The sequence below is a fragment of the Pan paniscus genome, chromosome 2 (assembly GCF_029289425.2).
Source record: "Pan paniscus chromosome 2, NHGRI_mPanPan1-v2.0_pri, whole genome shotgun sequence".
Classification (NCBI taxonomy): domain Eukaryota; kingdom Metazoa; phylum Chordata; class Mammalia; order Primates; family Hominidae; genus Pan; species Pan paniscus.
Window position 1 is genome coordinate 153,954,551 of NC_085926.1, and position 8,677 is coordinate 153,963,227.

The following is an 8,677-nucleotide window of genomic DNA, read 5'->3' on the forward strand; positions in this document are numbered from 1 at the left end:
TGATGTGGTTCAACATTCCCTTTCAGGATGCTCCTACAGCAGCTGCCTAATACTCTCAGGTAACATTGAGGATTTGGGTTCTGGTGGTGTAGTCTTAGCATGGTATATCAAATCTTGTACTGTAAGATAGCATTTAGCATGAATCAGAATGCCTTTTACTATTGAAATTAAAAACTATTTTATTCAAGCATTTCAAAATACTTTGGTGTAAGGACTGTGTAGTAGAGGATATGGTAGGAGCCAGTTATCTAAAATGATAGATAAGTCTGGGTGTGTTGGCTCACGCCTGTAATCCCACCACTTTGGGACACCAAGGTGGATGAATCACTTGAGGTCAGGAGTTCAAGACCAGCCTGGGCAACATGGTGAAACCCTGTCTCTACTAAAAATACAAAAATTAGCAAGGAGTGGCAGTGCATCCCCGTAGTCCCAGATACTTAGGAGGCTGAGGTGAGAGGATCACTTAAACCTGGGAGGTGGAAGTTGCAGTGAGCCGAGATCGCACTACTGCACTCCAGCCTGGGTGACAGAGAGAGAGACACCATCTCAATTAAAAAAAAAAAAAAGACAAAAATTTAGCTCTTGAATATTCTCGTTCTTATATCATGGATGTCTGATCTAGAAATTTACCTAAAACAAAATCACTTAGTGGGGACCAAGAGAGACATTTTGTTCTACATTCTGTTAATGTATCTCTGAAATACACAGCTTTTCTCTGATTGAGGTAAGAATTATAGCCCATGGAGCAGGGGGTTTGGAAGATAATTCATGTTTCAAAGGACTCTGTGACATACAGAGAATATTGAAGGAATTGCGATGTCAACAAAACTCAGTTTTTTTCTTGAACACATATGGAAGTAAAGTTTCTCCCAGAGAGAAGGCAAGTCTACAAATCTATCTGCTACAGATTTTCCTGGGGGAGAATATGTGGTAAAGTACCTGAGTTTTAAAACATCCTTCTGCTTGAAAAAAGAAAAACAAAGGGAATTAAGAGTTGGCAAAGCAATTATTAAGTAGATTATACAGCGAAGACATGAATAGCAAAAAAACAGATGTTTACCTAGAGCAGTATTACAATGAAAGATTTTTTTAGGATAAATTGAGTGATAGATACTTGCCCTCTGATTATGTAGAGTTACCTGGAATTTAATTTCCATGTGAAAATGTTATAAAATATTTTCAATCTTTTTCTAGATATGAAACTTTGAAAATGACCTATATACATTTATGTGTATATGAACATGTGTGGAAAAATAAAATTTATAGAAATGCCGATAAATAAAAAATGCATGTGTATATTTAACTCTAGAAGTCTGACAGGATCAGAAAGAACTCTCTCTTCAAGATAACATGATGCTTGTGAATTTCAGTTAAGAAAGCTGGGCAGAGATTCCTGGAGGCTCATGGGAGCAGAAAGTGAAAGTGTGATGACTAGTTTAGCAGGACAAGTCTGTTGGGAACTTATTTACTGATTTTTTTTAAAAGAATGATCATTCTAGACCAGACAAACGGAATGAGCTTCCTGTAATTTAAATAGTGAGTTTACCTCAAGGTTCAGCAAAGCTTAAAATGATCCCTTTATTGAAGAGCCAGTGGTAGTCCCAGGACTTTCTGGGCAAGCATCTATTCACACATCCATCTCCCAGCACTTCTACAGCCCTTAGAATTGTTAGAGGAGAGCCTATATCACAGCATGAAGAATGGGGAAACTGCTTTCTTTGGCCCTTCATTTGATCCAAGGAGGAACACCGGAAAAGAAAGAGTGCTTTGTCAAAGTATGGAGCAATAGGAAAATGAGAATCTGTGAGTTAATATCTTATTCAGATATACATTCAGCTTGAGTATTCTCAATGATTTACCTTGAGATTATAAACAAAAGCTAAAAGATGGCTCGTGTCTAGTGACTTGGTTTACTCTTATCTTCAAAATATTTTAATATCAGGGTAATCCTCTTCTTTTCTGAGTTGTTGATTATTGAACATATAGTCTCTAAAAAGATAATTCCAGAAGTCCATTTGGGTAATATCAAAGACTCCATTATCTCCTTTCATTTAGCATGGCTTAGTAATACTGTCTTGTCAGACTTGTGTTCTTTGGATTTTTTTTTTTTTGATCAGCAATAGGTTTGGGAAATTAGAGAAAATAAATGTCATTGAAAACAAAATATCAACTGAACTTGCATGTTTAACGTTAATATTTACTTATACAACTTTACAATTTTAAGATACAATTTTCATCAAAATAGCTTGAAGTTATCACTTGTCGATTTGGTACTCATGTATTGTTATAGAAACTGGCTTATGGCAGTTAAAATGAATAATATATGATTGTCAAAGGATGATGGTCTAATTTGTAGTATTGTTTTATTCTTCGTAATTAATTACTTAACTATTAAAATATTTCCCATAAATGGAAAAATATTTTCTCTTTGGATGAATGCATCATGTAAAAGTCATTTCTAGTGAACAAACAACGACTGAAATCTCTACTGGCACATGTTGCTTTGTAAGAGAATCTCATTTAGAAGTTGTTAGTGACACTCCCTGCTGTGGATGAGCACTTGCTGGTAACTACATACTGGGCCTTGGGGAGCAGCTCAGAATTAGTTTCAGGTGTTGCATCAAAATTATGTAGTTGCTGGCTTGGGGAGTAGTATAAAGATTAACTGCTTGAAAAAAAAAGGATACTTTATTCAGGGCTGACATACACACATGCAGGATTGAGCTCTTTTGGTAAACAAGATGTTTACCAGGGCTGCTCAAACCCACTCCATGAGATTAATTCTTTGCATTAAGGCAAAGATATTTCCTGATAGAAAGTGAATATACTTTCAAAAAGGATAAGATATTCCCACTGCCAGGTTAATTTCCTTAAAACTCTGCTCTGATCTCATCTCTTCCCTGCTCATCAACTCCCAGTGGTTTTCCACTATCTACAGCATGAGTTTAACTGTCATAGTCTGACATTCAAAACTCTCAAAACACTTTTCCATTTTCTATGTTCAACAGTTGTCACCTGCCACCTTCCTGCCCATATCCTTTTAACACAATTCAACAGCACTCCTGCAATTTCTTAAACTCACCTCTTATTTTTTAGATTTCACACTAGTCACATGGTTCCCTTTATCCTCGAATGCTCTAATAGCACTTCATCCCTTCCTGCCTCTCTCCCTCCCTCATTCCTTTCCCTCTCTGCTTTCTCCCTTCCCTCCTTAAGGGCTTGATGTACACCAGACTCAAAGTTAGACATAGAAGATACACAAAGATGAGACATTGTTCCCCATCTCCAGGTGCTTGCCATCTTTTGGGGTGATAGGTAATAAACCAATTACACTATGATGTGATAAAGCTGTGATCGTGGCAGCATAGAGGAAAGGCAGGGCGAGTTAAGATCAAGGAAGGCTTCCTGGGTGAGGTGTCACTTGAACAAATTCCAGAAGGACAAGAAAGAACTAGCCATATTGAGAGGTGACAGCATGCTGGCAGCCCTGCAGCCCTCGCTCGCTCTCGGCGCCTCCTCGGCCTTGGCACCCACTCTGGCCGTGCTTGAGAAGCCCTTCAGCCCACCACTGCACTGTGGGAGCCCCTTTCTGGGCTGGCCAAGGCCGGAGCCTGCTCCCACAGCTTGCGGGGAGGTGTGGAGGAAGAGGCGCGGGCGGGAACCGGGGCCGCGCGCGGGAACCGGGCCGCGCGCGGAGCTTGCGGGCCAGCGCGAGTTCCGGGTGGGTGTGGGCTCGGCGGGCCCGGCACTCGGAGCGGCCAGCCGGCCTGCAAGCCCCGGGGGAAGTGAGGGGCTTAGCACCTGGGCCAGCAGCTGCTGTGCTTGATTTCTCGCCAGGCCTTAGCTGCCTCCCCGCGGGGCAGGGCTGGGGACCTGCAGCCCACCATGCCTGAGCCTCCCCAACCCCACTGTGGGCTCCTGCGTGGCCCGAGCCTCCCCGACAAGTGCTGCCCCCTGCTCCACGGCGCCCAGTCCCATCGACCACCCAAGGGCTGAGGAGTGCCGGCGCACAGCAGGCAGCTCCACCTGCGGCCCCGGTGGGAGAGCCACTGAGTGAAGCCAGCTGGGCGCCTGAGTCTGGTGGGGACTTGGAGAACCTTTATGTCTAGCTAAGGGATTGTAAATACAACAATCGGCACTCTGTGTCTAGCTCAAGGTTTGTGAATGCACCAATCAGCACCCTGTGTCTAGCTCAGGGTTTGTGAATGCACCAACTGACACTCTGTATCTAGCTACTCTGGTGGGGACTTGGAGAACCTTTGTGTCCACACTCTGTATCTAGCTAATCTATTGGGGATGTGGAGAACTTTTGTGTCTAGCTCAGTGATTGTAAGCGCACCAATCAGCACCCTGTCAAAACGGACCAATCAGCTCTGTGTGAAACAGACCAATCGGCTTTCTGTAAAATGGACCAATCAGCAGGATGTGGGTGGGGCCAGATAAGAGAATAAAAGCAGGCTGCCTGAGCCAGCAGCGGCAACGTGTTGGGGTCACTTTCTACACTGTGGACGCTTTGCTCGTTTGCTCTTTGTGATGAATCTTGCTACTGCTCACTCTTTGGGTCAACACTGCCTTTTTGGGCTGTAACAGCCACTGCAAAGATCTGCAGCTTCACTCCTGAAGCCAGCGAGACCGCAAACCTACCGGGAGGAACGAACAACTCCAGACGTGCTGCCTTAAGAGCCCGTAACACTCACCGCTACGGTCTGCAGCTTCACTCCTGAGCCAGCGAGACCACGAACCCACCAGAAGGAATAAACTCTGAACACATCCGAATGTCAGGAGGAACAAACTCCAGACACGCCGCCTTTAAGAACTGTAACACTCACTGCGAGGGTCCGCGGCTTCATTCTTGAAGTCAGTGAGACCAAGAACCCACCAATTCGGGACACAATATGAAAGGAAGACTAACTAACGTTTGCACTCCACCTAACCTACTACTTGGAGCATGGTAAGTGTCAGCTTTCCATCCTCTTTTGTTTGTTTTGGGATTGTTTTTGTTTGTTTTTTGTTTCCCGCTTCCTTTTTTAAAAAATGAAGCATTGTAGGACTTTATCTGTGACTCTTTCATGTCACTGACCATTTTCTGCCGCATACTAGGCTTATTTACTTTCCTCTCCTGGGTCTACCTCTACATTATAAATTATTTCATGAAGGGAACTTGAAATCTATTTAGGTATGTATCTATCTGTCATCTATCCATCTTTCTTTGTGGCCTTTTCATATAGAATATAACTTGCACTTAATTGGCACCTAATCTTTTTATATGAAATTTTTTAAAACTTTTAGGTTCGGGGCATGCGTGCAGGTTTGTTATATAGGTAAACTCATGTTGCAGGGGCTTGTTGTACAGATTGTTTCATCACCCAGGTACTAAGCCTAGTACACAACAGTTACTTTTTCTGCTCTTCTCCCCCTCCTTTCACCCTCCACCTTCAAGGAGGCCCCAGTGTCTGTTGTTCCCTTATTTTTGTCCATGAGTTCTCATCATTTAGCTCTCACTTGTAAGTAAGAGCATGCAGTATTTGGTTTTCTGTTCCTGTGTTAATTTGCTAAGGTTAATGGCCTCCAACTCCATCCATGTTCCTGCAAAAGACATGATGTAGTCCTTTTTTATGGCCACATAGTAGTCAGTGGCATATATGTACCACATTTTCTTTATACAGTCTATCATTGATGGGCATTTAGGTTGATTCCATGTCTTTGCTATTGTGAGTAGTGATGCAGTAAACATACGCATGCACGTGTCTTTGTTATGGAATGATTTATATTCCTGTGGGTATATACCCAGTAATGGGATTGCTGAGTTGAATGGTAGTCCTCTTTTTAGCTCTTCAAGGAATTGCTACACTGCTTTCTGCAATGGTTAAACTAACTTATATTCCCACCAACAGTATATAAGTGTTTCCTTTTCTCTGCAACTTTGCCAGCATCTGTTATTTTATTTTATTAAATTTTAAGTTTAGGGGTACATGTGTAGGTTTGTTATATAGGTAAACTTGTGTCATGGGGGTTTGTTGTACAGATTATTTTGTCACCCAGGTATTAAGCCTAATACCCATTAGTTATTTTTCCTGATCCTCTCACTCCTCCTACCCTTCACTCTCCAACAGGCCCTAGTGTGTGTTGTTCCGCTCTATATGTCCGTGTATTCTCATCATTTACTCCCACTTATAAGCGAGAACATATATTACTTGGTTTTCTGTTCTTGTTTCAGTTTGCTGAGGATAATGGCCTCCAGCTCCATTCATGTTCCTGCAAAAGACATGATCTTGTTCTTTTTTAGGTCTGCATACTATTCCACAGTGTGTATGTACCACTTTTTTTTTTTTTTTTCTTTTCCCCGGGTCACAGAACCAATTCATTCACCCGGCGGCACCACTGCCGTCATTTCAGCTTCTGGCCACTGGGAGGCGCTGCTCGAAAGGGTTTGCCCTGAGACTCCGAGAAGAAGCTGCGGGAAGGACAGCAGGGTTCCTGGGGTTTTAGTCTCTGGCCCAGGATTTATGTGTCCATAACCAAAGGAAGCACAGTCTGCACCCAGCTCTCATCCCATCAGAGCTGCTGCGACTCCCGCAGGTTCTTCCGGAACTGGTTTAGCTTGCCCTCAGGATCAGGAAAGTTTGAGAAAAGCATCTGCAGCTGAGCTGCCAGTTCCTCTGAGTCCTCAAAGACCAAGCTGTTTTCTTCATGTTTCACCAGCTCATGTAAACACTTGAAGTTCACAGCACACACAGGCAAACAACACCCGAACATGTCCACCACCTTCATGGGCAGGTCCAGGCCACTGGAGGACGTGTGCAGACAGACACCCAAGTCCACCGACCCTAGAAGCGGGGTAGTCCTCGGCCTCCAGCCAGGGGGTGCAGACCTGGATGTGCTGGAAATGCTTCTAGTGGATGAGGCGGCTGTAATACTCCCTCAGAGGCCATTTGCCTGTTATCACACAGACGAGAGAAGGAAGGTTGTGTCCGTCAAGAGTCAGTTGCTCAAACTTTTCTAAAGCTGCCAGCAGGATGGAGAAGTCTTCGTCCTTTCAAGTGTTCCATGGGTCGTGCAGACCTGTCCAGCCTGTGCTGCTGACCAGCAGGGCTGGCCGCTCGTGGAGACGCATCACCAGCCCGCTCCCAGCATCCCGCTTCATGAAGGCCGACCGCTCCTGGCTGGGTCCTCAGGTTCTGAGCGGGCCCTGAATGGAGAGTGCGTGCTGCCCAGCTTCATGAAGAGTCGGTGCTGCAGGTCCAGAGGTGTCTCTTGAAAGAAAGATGCCAGCTTGTCATAGACGGTCACAGCCTCAGGATAGCTGGGTTCTTGGCCATTCTTCCAGTGGTTTTCAAGGGTGAAAAAAGGAGTTTCAGCAAGACAGCTAACGTCTGGAGGAGTGAGCCAGGAAGTGTCTGTAGCCTTCCTCTAGAGAGCACTCTGGGCTGGTGGGCGTGAGGACTCCAGTTTTCATGTGCGTCCGTGTGAAGAGACCACCAAACAGGCTTTGTGAGAGCAATAAAGCTGTTTCTTTCACATGGGTGCAGGCCGGCTGAGTCAGATTTAAAATTGGTGAGATGTTCCTTGGGCTGGTGGGTCTGAGGACCTGAGGTTGTAAGTGGATCGTTTTCATGGAGCAAAGAACAGGAGGACATGGGATTGATCTCCCAAGGGAGGTCCCCTGATCCGAGTCATGGCACCAAATTTCATGCGTGTCTGTGTGAAGAGACCACCAAACAGGCTTTGTGTGAGCAACATGGCCGTTCATTTCACCTGGGTGCAGGCGGGCTGAGTCTGAAAAGAGAGTCAGCCTGTACCACTTTTTTTAAATCCAATCTATCATTGATGGACTTTTAGGTTAATTCCATGTCTTTGCTATTGTAAATAGTGTGTAATTAACACATGAATACATGTGTCTTTATAATAGAACAACTTATTTTCCTTTGGGTATATACCCAGTAATGGGATTGCTGGGTCAAATAGCATTTCTATTTTTAGGTCTTTGAGGATTTGCCACAGTGTCTTCCACAATGGCTGAACTAATTTACACTCCCACCAACAGTGTATAAACATTCCTTTTTCTCTAAACCTCTCCAGCATCTCTTATTTTTTGACTTTTAAATAGTAGCTATTCTGATTGGTGTGAGATGGTATCCCATAGTGGTTTTGACTTGCATTTGTCTAATGATCAGTGATGTTGAGTTTTCTTTCACATGTTTGTTGGCTGCATGTAGCTTCTTTTGAAAAGTGTCTGTTCATGTACTTTCCGCACTTTTTAATGGGGTTGTTTGTCTTTTTCTTGTAAATTTGTTTAAGTTCCTTATAGATGCTTAATAGACCTTTGTGAAATGCATAGTTTGCAAAAATGTTCTCACATTCTGTAGGTTGTCTGCTTACTCTGTTGACAGTCTCCTTTGCTGTGAAGAAGCTCTGTGGTTTAATTAGATCCCATTTGTCAATTTTTACTTTTGTTACAATTGCTTTAGGCATCTTCATAATGAAATCTTTGCCTATGCCTATGTCCTGAGTGGTATTGCCTAGATTGTCTTCTAGGGTTTTTACAGTTTTGGGTTTTACATTTAAGTCTTTAATCCATCTTGGGTTAATTTTTATTTATGGTATAAGGAAGGGATCCCGTTTCAATCTTATGCATATGGCTAGCCAGTTAATCCCAGCACCATTTATTGAATAGGGA

At 43.6% G+C, this 8,677-nt stretch overlaps 1 pseudogene; it reads right to left on the bottom strand.

The window, feature by feature from the left end:
- Positions 1-5,684: 5,684 nt before the first annotated feature.
- LOC106634625 (chitobiosyldiphosphodolichol beta-mannosyltransferase-like) lies at positions 5,685-8,472 on the bottom strand (annotated as a pseudogene).
- Between the last annotated feature and the right edge of the window lie 205 nt (positions 8,473-8,677).